Source organism: Hetaerina americana, unplaced genomic scaffold, assembly GCF_022747635.1.
Source record: "Hetaerina americana unplaced genomic scaffold, ioHetAmer1.1.p SCAF_3, whole genome shotgun sequence".
In the NCBI taxonomy this organism is placed as follows: Eukaryota; Metazoa; Arthropoda; class Insecta; order Odonata; family Calopterygidae; genus Hetaerina; species Hetaerina americana.
Genome location: NW_027286874.1, coordinates 12,866,928 through 12,881,403, shown reverse-complemented (window position 1 = coordinate 12,881,403; position 14,476 = coordinate 12,866,928). Strand labels below are relative to the sequence as shown.

At 46.1% G+C, this 14,476-nt stretch overlaps 1 protein-coding gene across 1 annotated transcript in view; it reads left to right on the top strand.

Moving 5' to 3' along the window:
- Window positions 1–129: 129 nt before the first annotated feature.
- Window positions 130–14,476, top strand: part of Syn (synapsin) — a 65,823-nt gene continuing 51,476 nt past the window's right edge. The window contains exon 1 of the mRNA XM_071587689.1: window positions 130–305. The gene's annotated coding sequence lies outside the window, so the exon portion shown is untranslated. The remainder of the gene's footprint in view (window positions 306–14,476) is intronic.

The window sequence follows — 14,476 nt, the reverse complement described above, 5'->3', positions numbered from 1 at the left end:
TGGATGAGATGCAGTCGGATGTTGGGTCGGGAAGGAGGGGGTGCGGGGGTGGGTTGGAAGCGGGGGGGTAGGGGGCGCCTTTTGCGGGGGCGGCGTGTATACCCCTCCCCACCCGTTGTGATCCGAAGAGAGAGGAGAGAGAGAGAGTGGGAGAGGAGGGATATAGAGAGAGAGGTCGATTTTGCCGGCAGAGGACGAAGAGGTGTGTTGAGTCTTGTTTCGCGGTGTCGCTCGTGGAGGAGGTTTGCTCTTCTCAGTCGGACTGGACGGACGGAGAAGGAACGCGCCGCCGTTGGTTTGAAAAGGTGAGTCTGGGTAGTGAGTGCGGACTTGGTGCTGTCGGTTGACCCCTCCGACCGTGTGCCCCTTCTGTCCCCCCAAGACCTCAGGTTTTCGTGTGTGCGTGATCGTGGCCCCTATCCCCGCCCCCCTCCTCGTTCGCCCGTGTGGTTTTCGTTCCTTATACTGGTGGTTGTTTAGGAGTGCTTGCACGTGAGTAATGCGATCCGTTTCACCCTTCGTCCCATTTTACCGAAGTTGGATCCCCATCCGCGCCTTCGTCTACCAATAAGGGGAGTTTGTTGGAAATTCTCGTGAAATTGGGCCCGAAATGAACGACGGGGTCCCTCCCCACCCCAGGAATTTTCAGCTCCACACTACCCACCAGCACATACGCACGCTCACACGCACACACCGCGACCGGACGACGTCCACCGTCCCGCGCGGCTTCCGGAATTCCCGCGCCCGACGCTCAACTCCCTCCACGGCGTTCCCCGCGTATGTTCATTCATTTATTCCTTTATTCAGTAATATTAACACGACGCTGCCAGTAGCTTGCGGTCTCATTGGAGAGTGCCCGTTTGGGACGGTACCGACTCCACACGATCCTTCTTTTAATTCTCCCTCTCTCTCCATCTACCCTTTCTGTCTCCCCTCTCTCTCTCTGCATCTTCTTCCTCCGCTCTGGGGGCACACCCCCTCGCCATCGCGCCTCCCCTCTTACCCTTCTCCCCCCGGTGCCTCTTCGTGGGAGGGGGAAGGGGGTGAGGGTATCCCCCGTCGTACTCCCTCCCCTCTTACCCACTCCCCCTGGCCGCCCTCCCCCCTCTCCCATTCTCCTCCACTTTCCTCCTCACGTCGCGCGAGTGCGTTCGATCCGGTCGTCGCTTCGCGTCCCATCGATCCCCACGACCCACAGCGCTCCCTCTCGGACGGCGCGCAAACCAACGATCGATTCTCGAGAGATGCACACAAAGGTGCCGACGGTGGCTGAGAGAGTCCGCGCGAGGGATGAGGAGAAGGAAAGCGAAAGGGAGGGAAGGAAGAGGAAACGGGAGGGATGGAGTGGGAGAAAAAGCGAGCAGAAAGAGGGCGAGTGGCGTCTATTTCACTCGCCAAGTGGAGGAGAGCTGGCGGGAGAGAGCAGCAACGTGCGACTTCAGGGTCTCTCCCTCCTCCGCGGTCGCCAACCCCACCGACTCCGCCGCCGCCTCCGCTTGCTCTCGGCGCCCTGCCGTCTGCATCCCTTCCATTCGGCGGCACCTCTTCGGTTAACGGCCCGTCCGGGCGCCTCCCCCCTCACTCCCACATCAACTCGATGAACATGCTCAGGTCTCGTTAATTCAGACGACGGCGGGCATGCACCCTTCCCTTTCCTTCTCCGCCCCACGAGACTTTTGCGAAGGAAGGGTTGTCAAAGGTGTTGAGGTTCATAGATCACCTTTCCAACGCCCATGCATACACACACACAGACACAAACCAGGATGCGTGCATACATGTAGGTATTGCAGCTATATTGCCGGAGAGTTTGTTTGTTTGCCCGTGAACCCAGAGGCGACCCCTGCGGGGAGGGGGACGTACACCTTACCGTGGGCCGACCATCTCGGCACCTTCCTAATGCTCTCTCCCGATCCGATCTGCGAGCAGGGTATGCGTGGGGCGAAAGGGGGAGGTTCGCCCCCTTTCTCCAATAGAGGGAGGGGTGAGGGAAGAGCAAGGGGGGAGAGAGAGAGAGAAAAGACGGCCGACATCGAGATTCCGACGGTTGCCTTCTTCCTCATCGCAGAGATATTGATTTTTTTCATCAACTTCCGGATGCTCCAAGTTAAACACAGAAGTCGGACCGGTGATTAATTAATTGGCTTACCGCCTCCGAAAATTGTAAGATGGGATGAAAATTTCAAATTCATCCTTTCTTTCTTTCCGGAGGGAGAAAAAATTCTTTCTTCACATTTTCTTGTCTCGAAAGGAAAAGGGCAAATTGATTCAGACCATGCCCGTCTTATGTCTCTCTCTCTAAAAAAAACTCTCCCTTCCTCACTATCACTTCTCTCCGAACGAGTCAAACAGAATATTTCAAATGAGTCTTGAATCTAGAAAGTGCTCCGTACGTAATTAATATTCATGGAACAAAAATGGGAAATTCGTCCCCGGGAGTTCCTTCTTCGGAATAGAGAGAGAGAGAGAGAGTGAGGGGGTGGGAAGGAAGGAGGCGTGCCCTTCCCCGCATTATTCGAGCCACGAGCATCGCGCGGAGCGTGACGGTCAAACGTACGGTAAGGGTGATGCATTTTTTTCGCATCCGCGGAAAATACTGATCAGATGGGCGCGTGCTGAATAGAAAATTCGCTTCGCTCTCGTACAGCCAGCGATTGAGTGGCCGCCGAACGTTGCCAAACGTGAAGTACAAGGATGCTCTGAGTTCAGGGGTTTGAGAATAAATCTCGATTGCTTCCTCGAGTTTGCGTTTAGGCGCCATGTTGGTTTTAAAAGATGTCCGAGGGTTCATCCACATCACGTAATGGATCGACCAAGGTGCCAATATTGTCTTTGCCGCCTCGTTATTTTCAAATTGAAACTAAGGGAAATTGGTGGCCAAAAATAAGTCGTTTGGGCTAATTTGGGGGACATTTTTGGAAAAAATCAATCATTCAATAAACCTAAGGGACGAAAATGAGCTGTACCCTTATTGATTTTTCCCCTCACCTGTTTCGGTTTAAATATTAACATCGTATCGAATGGCCAGAAATAATTGATGCAGGAGAGACTTGAGACGTGGTGGCTCACAGATATGTGTCATGGGGATTAGCCTAGGGTGGCGAGCAAGCGAGGGGATTCCTCCATCGCCTGCGCTATAGGTGGGCGTTCCGCCGCATCAGAGCCGAATTACTTTGAGCGCATTCGTTGTCTCACAAATCATGCTCCTCTCCTTCCCTTCCTTCTCTCCAAAACAGCGGGGCTGGACTGAATGATATCTAAAGGAAATGGTCCTTTAAAGGAAATGTTTGATATACGTGTTTTAATTATGGATGTCCGGACATCGTAGGAAAAATAATAGTAAGGCGACTAGAGGGGCATGCAGAATAGTCACGAGGTAAATTCACCCTAACTAGGGGTTTTCCACCATAGAAGCAATAAATATTAATCTCGTTCTTCCTATTTATTTAAATAATTCATCTTATATCTAAGAGGGTTTTCGCTTTGCGTGATAAGGGTATGTTCTTGTCATTTTTCTTTCTCATGAGCCAATCCAATCTCCAAGTGAAATTACTTTAATCGTTTAATAAAGGATACGCCGAGAGTAATACTATTATATTCCTCCTCACTTGTTGCGGCTGCACTGTATAAAGCCTGTTAAGGAGAGAACTCGTAACAAGTGCTGCGATTCAATTAAGTGAAAGAGAGAGAGTGTGTGTGTGAACGGATCTCTTCGCGGTCCCCATAGATTCCGATGCGTCAAATGAGGGCACATTTGAGGAGAGCATAGAGTCCTTTCCTCTAGCTGCTCGTAATCACGTACTTGAACATTTTCATTTATTCCACACGGAGCATTTCAACGCCCCAAGGAATTCTCTTACCCACAATTCATTCCAAGAGTCCACCCCGTGAACCGCCATAGCGCGTTCACCACAATGCAAGAAGGAGTTATCGAAAAAACAAGTTATCGAAGCACCTTTTGGTGCGCAGATAACTGCAGGAAATTCCGACTGCGGATTGAAGAGAGCTTAACTCGGGGAAATATGTAACGAGATGAAAAAAAGTTACGAAAGAGCCACCGCGAGAAGCACGTTGGGGCGGAAATATTCGCGTCTTTGAACGCCTCTTTCTTTCATCCGAGGCTCTCTCGCGAGGATCAACTCCATCAATCAATGCGAAAACATTCTCTTGGATCAATTTTTCCTTTCCTTACACTTCCGAATTTTGATGAATGAACAATCTCGGATGCTCTCTGATTAATGTTTATTAAAAAAATCTAAAAAATTTCAGAGAATGAAACTCTATGAAAAGAAAACGCACGAGATCTGAAAAGTGCACCTTGGAATTTATTTATTTCTTCTTACCCTTTGTACGATACTACATAGAAAAAAAGTAAGTGATCTTTTTGGCGTTTAATACAATTTTATTTCCTATCGAAATCGTTTAAGAATTAATTTCACCGCGAGGAGCGAATTCTTAAGATTCTGTTGCCACAAGGTTTTAGAGAGTTGGAGCGTATAATTTTCACTCTTTTCTGGGATTATGACATTAAGCTGAGGATTGCATGCGGCACTTTCTCAGGCAATCGAGATGGGTGTGGTTGGCTTCTCACCACCCCTGAAAACACAGCATCGCAACGGGGGAGGGCTCCCGAACAAAATCGTCCGACGACGAAATAAACTCATGGAAACCCGCCCCCCCCCCGCATAAATGCACGACCAAGCACACTAAAATATAATTGCTTTGGATCTGGGATGCGAAAGGAAAGGGAAACGAGTGGCAGACGGAAAGGAAAAAAATACCGCCCCTGGTGTTTTCCGTTTCGGTCCACCCGATGTCCTCCTGATAAACAAAAAAAATAGAAGAGCTCATGAGGAGGGAAGGGAAAATCGAAGGGGGTGAATGAACCGTGGATGTGCTCGTGTTTGAGTGTAGGTATTTTGTCCGCATGTTGCGGGAATACACCGCTCACTTTTCACGAGGCTCAATTCTCGACCACCTCCCGGTTCCCTTCCCCCCTTACCCACTCTCTCTTCTTTCCCGCGACTCTCTCCCTCCACCACCCCCCCCCCCACATTCCCCCGCAAAACACTTTCTCCCACCAAAACGGGCAAACCAGCACACCAGAATTAACAAACCACCTCGATGCATGTCGAAGTTTAGTTTTGGGACGGTGGGAATGTGGATAGGTGGTGGCTTAGAACCGGGTCATTACGAGAGAAGAGGAGGTATAGGGGCAGACGTGGCAACAATAATAGAGTGCGAGAGGAGAGAGACGACGGAGGTGAGGGGTGGGGTGCAAGAGGGAACCCAGGAGCACCCCACACACACACACACTCACACGCATACAGCGGTGTCTCCATCGAGCACGAGGTTATTTGGGCTAAGAGTGGGGTAGTGGGTTATGAGTGGCTGAACTTAACTCAGGAAGGGTGAGGGTGAGTATTTGTTGGGGGCGTAACGAAGACAAGCGTTCATGCGGGGGATGGGGGAGGGGGGAAAAGTGAGAAACCTGGTAAAATGGAAGGAGGAGCAATGGGGATTAAGTGGTATGTGTGTGGCACGCGGTGTGGATTGGGAGGGGGTGTTTTTGGGGATTGAGAAAAGAGTGGGGAGGGGGATGAGCGAGGGCAATTTTCCGCCAAGAGAAGAGGGGGAGCGGGGTTGAGGATGGGGATGGGTGATGGTGAGGGGGAGGTGGAAGGCGAGCGGTGGGGGTGTTTTTGTGCGTGAAACGCGGAGCGGGAACGACTGAGAGGGCGTGGAAACCCGGAAGAGGGTCAAGTGGGGCGAAGGTAAGGGCAAAGTGGGGATAATGGGGTTGGGGGAGGCGAGGGATGTATGGATCGAGGAGGTTGAATGATGGAAACCTTAAACTGCAAATGCATTCAGCCTTCCGTCGTCTGGGGAAACGGGACTCACTCGGCCAGACACCTCTTATGTATGCTATATATTGATGCAACTCTGGTGCACTAAAATTCAATACTTTTCATTTACATGTTCTGTCTAAAGTACGTTTTCTTAACAAATTGGCACATACTGTACGAAATGATACCCTTCCGTCGAGATTATGCTTACAACGTGGGAACCCTCCACCCAGGGAGGCACCAAGAATATGAAATGATCGAGTCGCGATTTGTTAGCCTGTGCTATTTTTTAGAAATTCCTGAAAATAGAAGCAAAGGAATGACCAAAGTGTGATAAAAGAGGATGGGGAAGCTATAACTGTCTCCGATAAATTTTGCCGGACAGCTCTCGGGCAACTATTGGCTATTTCGTGCCCCTGTCATTTTTTCCCGTTGGATTGGAAATGATGGTCCAGCAGTAGGATCATATATTCCTGCGTTTAAAACAGCCTAAGGTCGGAGTTATGAACGGGCTAAGCGTGCAGAATCGACACTGTGCGAAGGACAAGTTATGGTACTGTCTCCCTTGAGTTAATGCGTTGAATTGTTTTATTCAGCATTATCAAGAAATTTATGTCGCCTTATGAGGAAAGCATGCTGAGTCGTCAACTGGAAGGTGGGTGTCCGAACATTCGTCAAGTTCTGGTATCGCTCTGGATTGCGTGGTGTCAGTCGTAAGAGGGGCATCGAAATCTCATGGCGATCGCAATATTTCTGTTATCGGCTTCCGACCCTCCGTCTTAACTTCAAAAATTTCGCCACATTATTTTTCACCTAATTTAATTTAAGTATAATTTTATCGCACTATAACTACTAATGATGTTGATACCGATGTTTAGCACGTTTGGTATCTTAAGAAGCGCAAAAAGAAAAACATCGAGTAATTTATCTCCTGAGACAAACATTTCACTCGGATAAATGTTTGTCGTGAGTGTTTACGCGTCTTCCGCGCAGAAATACAGGGTAACCCACCTAAACAGAGAGCAGAGAGAGAGAGAAACTTTTGTGGTCCGCGAAGTCTGTGTTAAGGGTAGTGCCTTGAGTGCACTTCGTGACCAATGAGCACGAATGCGGTGAAGAGTGGCGCACGGAGAATGCGGAGCAAACTCGAGAGTCAAGGGAGAGAGGGAGAGAGGTGGGGTAAATGAGGAGACCGATGGCGATCGAAGGGAACAGAAGGGCGAAGGAGGACGTGAAGGAAGGGAGAAATGAGAACTACGGAGAGAGAGAGAGTCAGGGGAGAGAAGGAAGGATGGATTAATGTTTCAGATTAGTAAAAAAAATGAGAGGAAAAGTTGAAGAGACGGTTGGCACTCCTCACTCCTTTTGACTCACATTATTGTTATTTCTTGTGATATTCAGGGATTGAAAGAGAGGTTGCTTGGTTGGCTAGTTTCTGAAGGGAGGTTTCGAGGTGGAGCGCGTGGGGGGTCGAGCGACGGGGGGGGGGGAGAATGAGCGAGCGAGTATAGGGCAAGTACATATTCGTGAGTTCTTGTGTGCGTGAGAGAGCGAGTGGAGAAGGGAAGATTTTTCGGGGGCGTCAGTAGGGTTGGAGGAGAGTGATGGAGGGGAGAGTGAGGGATGGGGGGAGGTTAAGGGGGGGAATGGGGTGGGGCAGGACAGGAGGGCGCGAGAGGGTCGACTCGTATCGACCCCACCACTCTAACCGCCCGCCACCTTCACGCCACCCACTTTCTCTCTGCCTTTCTTCGGCCTTTTCCTCCCTCCTCTCCACACTTCCCCCCCCGCCTCCCACTTTCCCTCCCTCTCATCCTTCCTCCAACTCTCTCTCCCCGTCACGTGAAAGTCTCCTCCCCCCAAACCCATTCCCCTCGCCTACCACCCCGTGTCCTCTCCGGCCCCTCACTCCCATTCCCTCTCCCCCCTCACATTTGCTCCTTTCGCACCCATTGTGTCCTTCTGTTTCCGCCCCGCCTCACGTCCTCCTCCTCCTCTTTTCCTACCCGCTGTTGTCTCATTCTCCTCTGTGAACCCTCCCCCAAACACCCATAAACAACCCCCAAAAATCTCCCCCAGCTCATCCTCCCACTCCCCTCCACGCTCCCCCCAACACCCACACTCGATTTCGGGGAGATCGAGGATCCCTGCCCCATCCTCCGTTCCCATCGCGACTCTCACTCACCATTATCTTCGCTCGCCTCCCCTTCCCGTCCGTCACGAGAAAGAAAAGACTAAGGAGTCTCACATACACTCCCCCCTTATTCACCACGTCTCTCTCAAATCCCCCTCCTCCGCCTCTCCCTTTCTCTCAGCAAAGGCACACAATAGCACATGCAAAAAATTTATACTTCCTCTTGAGTGTCAAAGTCTAAAAAGGGAGGGGCAATCTCTGGCTTAACTCCTCCTCGAAAAGAAACTGAAAAAAGAATTTGATACTCCCTTTCAGAAAAATATTTAGTCACAGCCACGAAGGCAACGTACTTCTCTCTCTCTCTCATCCATTGCTGCTGTTGTTTGAGCAAAATGGCACCTACATTTAATTAAATAAACCCACCATCAAGATCTCAATAACACGATTCAAGTATGTTTTTAGCTAATTTCTGTGCCAGAGCTTTGTCTGACTTCTCGTTACCAAATTCTGATTTTTTGACTGGAGTTGTACATATTTTTATTCAAACTAACTTTAATTGTCTAATTTTGACAGAGATAAGAAAGCTGGATTTAAATTGCTCTCTCATTTTAGGTTATTGGGATACACCACCTTTTAGTAAGATATTACTAAAAGGTTATAACAGGAAAGGAGTTGATCTTTAGATTTTATCATTAAATTTATGGGATGGTATTGGCAATCTCGTGTTACTATTTAATTGCACATCGTACTAAATGAAAGAAGTAGGTTATGCAAACGATTGTTCTTCAGTCTGCCTTCAATTCACATATAAATTTTCCCCGTAACGAAACGACCTGGTTTATGCGAAAAATTAAACAAGTCATATTTTTAATATTTTTCGATGATGTTATTATTATTTTAGTAAAAATCAGTGGGTCATGTATAAAATGAAGTACAATATTGGAAACATAATGTATCATAGGAAGTTAATCCTCCCTGACAAAAACTATATATTCTTGGTTTCATTTTTCGTGATTACGAGGGTCATCCGGAAAGTAGTACCCGTTCGTGAAATAAAGACACAAAAGTAAATATTAACAAACATAAAAAATTTTATTTGAAAGAGGATACTTTAAACTACTTCTCAACATAATCTCCAAGCAAATTAAGGCATTTGTCATAACGTGTGACAAGTTTCTGTATTCCTGCTGCATAGTCCTTCGCCGCCAGCTCATTGAGATACGCGAGGGACCCATCTTGCACAAATTTTTGCATAATGCAGATGGTGTTTAACAATTTCATGAACAATTGTTCGAGAAACATTGGGAAAATGCTCACAGATGTCATCAATTGTGACGCGCCGATCGTTCCTCACGAATTCGTCAACTGAGCTCACCAGTTGGTCTGTAATGACAGACGGTCTCTCCGAACGCTCATCGTCGTGTGTGTTCCCCCTCCCCATGTTGAAGTTGCGACACCACCGCCGAACAGACGACTCGTCCATTACATTGTCTCCATACACCTCCTTTAATTGGCGATGAATATCACATGGGCGAACGTTTCTTGCATTGAGGAATTTAATCACTGCCCTCACTTCACAACTGGCGGCGTTCTCAATTTTTTTAAACATTGTAAACAATCACAGAAACAACACAGGCAATGCTAGCGTCACGCAACTTGGCTCAGAGAAGGCAGACAAGCCACTGAAGCTATCTGACCTCGTCCAGCGGCTACTCGCGTCGTCAGCACTTCATGCGGCACGAACGGGTACTACTTTCCGGATGACCCTCGTACATACATAGCAGGGCGTTCAGGAATTCTCATAAATATAATTCTGCCTGGATTTGTAAAAGAAACATACGCGAAAAGAAATCGAGGTCAGTTGAATATATACATACGTATTATAACTCGTCTGTGTTTCGTCGAATTCTTAAACTTTAGATGAGCACGATGTCAGCACTTGTTGTTTTAAACATTAAAGTGAACTTAAATAATTTAAGTTTCAACTTTGATATCATCAACTTTAAAGTTTATTTTTGCATTCGCTATGGATGAAATCAAGTTTCTAACCTTAAAGCTGGAGTTGTCATTTTGGGTAAAATAGAAAGTCAAAATTTGCCTACCCCCACCGTTTATGTTTAAGAAAAATATGATTCACAAGTTGATGCATATATTGTGTATAGATTGTTTATTCACTGTCTGAACTCACGGATTAAAGGAGAAATATATTTCTCCTTTATTAAGGTGGAAAATAAAAAATTTGTTTACTTACAATCCTGATTGAGCTCTTGGCTGTTAGAGCTTTCGTGACGCTAAACAGAGTGCAGTTTCTCACTCAGAAACCCGAGGTGCCAGTCGCTATATGTGGAAATATGTAACCATTTGAAATATAGAGGTTTTCAGTTTCAACATGAAATTCCCTGTGATTAATAAGCATCTAAACAGTTTCTGTACATTAAATCCAATTTTTGCACACAAAATCCTATAACACAGAGTTTTTACAAACATATTGTGATGGGAATGGTTTTCTAAATGTTCTCTCACGAGTGGAGAAAGACGAAATTTTATTTTTTATGGTTATTTTGAAATTTCAAATTTTCATTCGTCACTCATCTTCAGGCTGTAAACCTGAGCAAGGTAGTGCCCTTAAAGAGTATTTCTTCACAATATCCTACCTGTTTTCTCTCATATTTTGCAAAGTTCTTGACTTTAAACCTTTTATCATCAAATAAGTTTTACCCACCCTTAGAAGCTTAACTTAATAAACTGTATGTAACATATTACTCAGCGTGATTTTTAAAACTTTGACCGTTGAAGTAGAAATGCTCGGTTTACGACGAAATAGCCAAAGCTTTTCCAGTCATTTTCCACACGTGATAAATGCCTTATTCTCTTTCTATCGCACTTCATAGTACCACATTTTTTAATCGTAGAACAATGATATTTTGGTGCATTAATTGTTTCAAATAAAATGGTATCACTTATCGCAGAGCTTTGCACTCCACTCCGAAATTCATTCCGATTTACAATTGAATAATATATTGAAAAATTGAATAATATTGAAAAAGATATTGGCGAAAGCATATATATTTATTCAGCTTTATATTGCTTATTATTTTTTAATCTAATCACTCGCCTTTAGTCATTTCATTTTCGTAATCATTTTAGTTACTTTTCTTCGGCCCAGGTTCAAAAGACTATAAACTTTGCGGAACTAATTATGACGGATTTTGATGGTACTCATGTAGGGTATTGTTATGCGTCCTTCTTCGTCTAACTAAATCCTCAGCATCATCTTCCCCCGCCCGGTTTTTTGGTCCCGGCATTTATTTCGTGTCTCCTCCCCCCACCCCATTATCCTTTAGGTGGGAGTGAGACGATGTTCCTCCGATTTACCACCACTTTATTCCGTTGTCTGGCCTTAATCTTCTCCGCCGCTTCCAAATATCCTTACTTCCATCGGTACCTTTTAAACTTCGTCTCCAACCACCTGCATTTCCTTCCACCTCACTCACGCTAACTCTATCCTCCAAGCTCTACCCATCCGACTTCCCCCATCCCACCCTCCAACCCTTTTAAGGGACCCATGCAATCCGTCTTCCCTCCCTCCCTCCCCCTCCTCGTGTCTGCTCTACATCACCCGCCCACCCTTCCCCGACTTATTCTCCAGCAAACCTTACGTCTCTCTCCCTCATCTCCTCCTTTCCCTCCCCCCTCCCTTCCAAGCCTCCCGTCTCGGCACCCACTTTCGCCAGCCTCCCCGGAATCCCTTAGAAATCCCAACTCCCCCACCCTTCCGTCCATTTCCCCGTACAAGGCAAATGATTGCGCGTGCGTTTACTCTGGGTCTAGCTTTTGATTGCCAACTTAATGGCTGAACTTTAGAACGAACATTTGCTTTCTTGCGCGCAAACGCCCATAGGCACACAAGTATTTTACCTACTGTTTGATTCGCTCTTACGCCACCGTCTTTCCGTTTCCTTCCTCCCCGTCTCTCCCTTTCTCAATACGAATAAAAGTTTGATAGGCAGACTGCTCGTACTTTCCGTCTGTATGGAAGGATATATGTATATACACGGCTTGGAATTGGAATATGAAGGCACCGGTGTGAGGAGATCGATGGGGCGAGAGCGTGTGGGACGAAAATGTCACCCTAACCAGTAGTCGTCCCGCAGAAAGCATTGTGTCAGGGTAAGCGATTCGGGCCTTTTTCGGGCCGGGGAAAATAATGAAGGCTAGGGAGAAGGCGAAGGGAGAAGGAAAGGAGCCTTGTTTAGGCCGGAAGGGATGCTTTTTCCATTCCGCGCCGTTGGATACAGAACTGGAAATATGGGTCCGCGTTGTCAGAGAAATGTGAAAGGTCAATTCCATTTTGGTTCGGCGAGTTTGCTTTGCCATTTCTTTCCCTTCCCCCTCCCCCGTCTCTCTCTCTATCTCTTCCCGCCTCCCCCCTTCCGCGTCCAACTTTGGTCTGGGAGTGTTATCCGTTGGCCGCGCGAAGTATGGCGGAGGAACTTACTTTGGCTCGTGAAATATTTACGCAAACTCGCTCGTTGCGTGCGCCCACCATCTGCAGGGGAGGATGGGGCGGGAAAGTGAATCCTTCTGCATTAAACAGTGATTCGAGAGCGTCCAACAGAGTGCCAATCCGTTACGGTCGTATTTTATTTTGCACTTTCGTGTGATTCGACCATGAGAAGAAAAAAAGCAAAATACGTAGCGTCCCGCGCATCAGCCGAAGGAAAATTATGTGCGGTTCAAAAAAGTGTGCGTGCGTGTACCCATCAGATTTTTGTAAACTTCAATGGGAACTACTAAGGGGAGATGAAACAGGAAGTTTTCAATCGGGAAAGTTGATTTCTTCTGACTTTCCCAACCGTTAGTGAACAATTTAACCCTAGTTCCACTAGGACGGAACCGTTAAAAACTCATTTAAAAACTAAAATAATTTTTCTGATGAGTCTAAGCTTTCTTATAGTCGGAAAGTATTTAAGGTCATTCGAGAAAACTTCGTAAATATCCAAGGGCATTATGCTGAGGAGAGAGAGAGAGAGAGGTATTATTAGGGCGCATTTGAAATATAAAATCATAAATAGCAGACAGAGATTTCCTTTAAATCTCAACTCCTGACGACATTGATCGGGACGACGCGGTATAATGCTGTATTACATTGTTACATCATATTTCGGTTTTAAAAGATCTTGTCTTCAAAAAACGCAACATCTACGAACTTATGAGTGATATCGCTCGAAACTCCTCTCTTCACTTCTTATTTGGAATGAGCAAAGTGTCGTCGTATTCTTAACATTTATGGTCATTAACAAGGAAACAAAATTCTCACCAACTATTTCGTAAATTGTACCAATGATAAGTCATATTCAGGGGATTTACGAAAAAATACCGTTGATAATTCAACACTATTTCACATAATTCAATGGTGAATTGAGCGCCAGTATCACAACTGCACTGTAGATAAATAGATAGTTCCTTATTTTGGGACGAGATTGAGACTATAGAGTCTCTTCTACCATCTAAACCCTCGTCACTCATTTACAAGACGTCACTCATAAACTAACGGACTCATTTCATAAATGTACATTAAATAGCAATAAAATTAATACATATAATATCTAAGGAATAACATTCAGCAACACAAAATAATAGCTGCTTAGTATAATTAAAAACTATAACCCAATATATGAAACATACACACATATAATACACAAAATATCCTACGTACACATACATGCAAATAATACTTGTAAAACAATAGTCCTGATTATATTTACAAACGCCAATACAAAGTAGGATGCTCCTGCGAAAGAGTGTAGGGGTATAATTTGAGGCTGATATGAAATTTTATCCCTTTCTTTCAACTTCCTCGTCCTATTCCCCCAACGTTATTATTTATAGATATCTAATACAAACGTCTCCGTTGTCCATCTCCAACGCTGCACCAGATGAGGCGCCGATGTATGTTTCAGGAGAACTCTTTTGCTAAGATTTTTGGTCCAAATCTTTCGCGCACTTGAAGTAAGAGCAAAGTCACACGCGTGCTGGTTAAAGTTGCGTTATTTATCAAACCAATCTCGTTTCTCTAGATTACCTCTCCAATTAAGACGAGGAGAGGAGAAAATCCAAGGTCGCAAGAACAGAAAGCTCCGTGGATTATAACGACGGGGCGCAGACGAGACCGGTGGCTACTTTATTAAGCATCTCAAATTCCCAACGACGTCGTGTTTGTCAGTCAACCTCGCCGCTAATTATCAAAGCAAAGTACTTGGAACATTCATAAATAGTGAACTTCCCCTCACATGGATTTATCGCTTGGAAACTTCAAAGACTTCAAATGCGTCGACATCAGCGCAGTCTGCCCAGTTTGGCCATACGATATAAGCCTTACTCATTCAAAAGCACACTTTGGTTGTCTTCCTAAGGATGGGAGTCTGTGGTCTAAGGGAACGGCTCAGCCACAAACGAGTAGCTGTAGTTTCGCGGTCGATCCCGGACCCAAACTCAT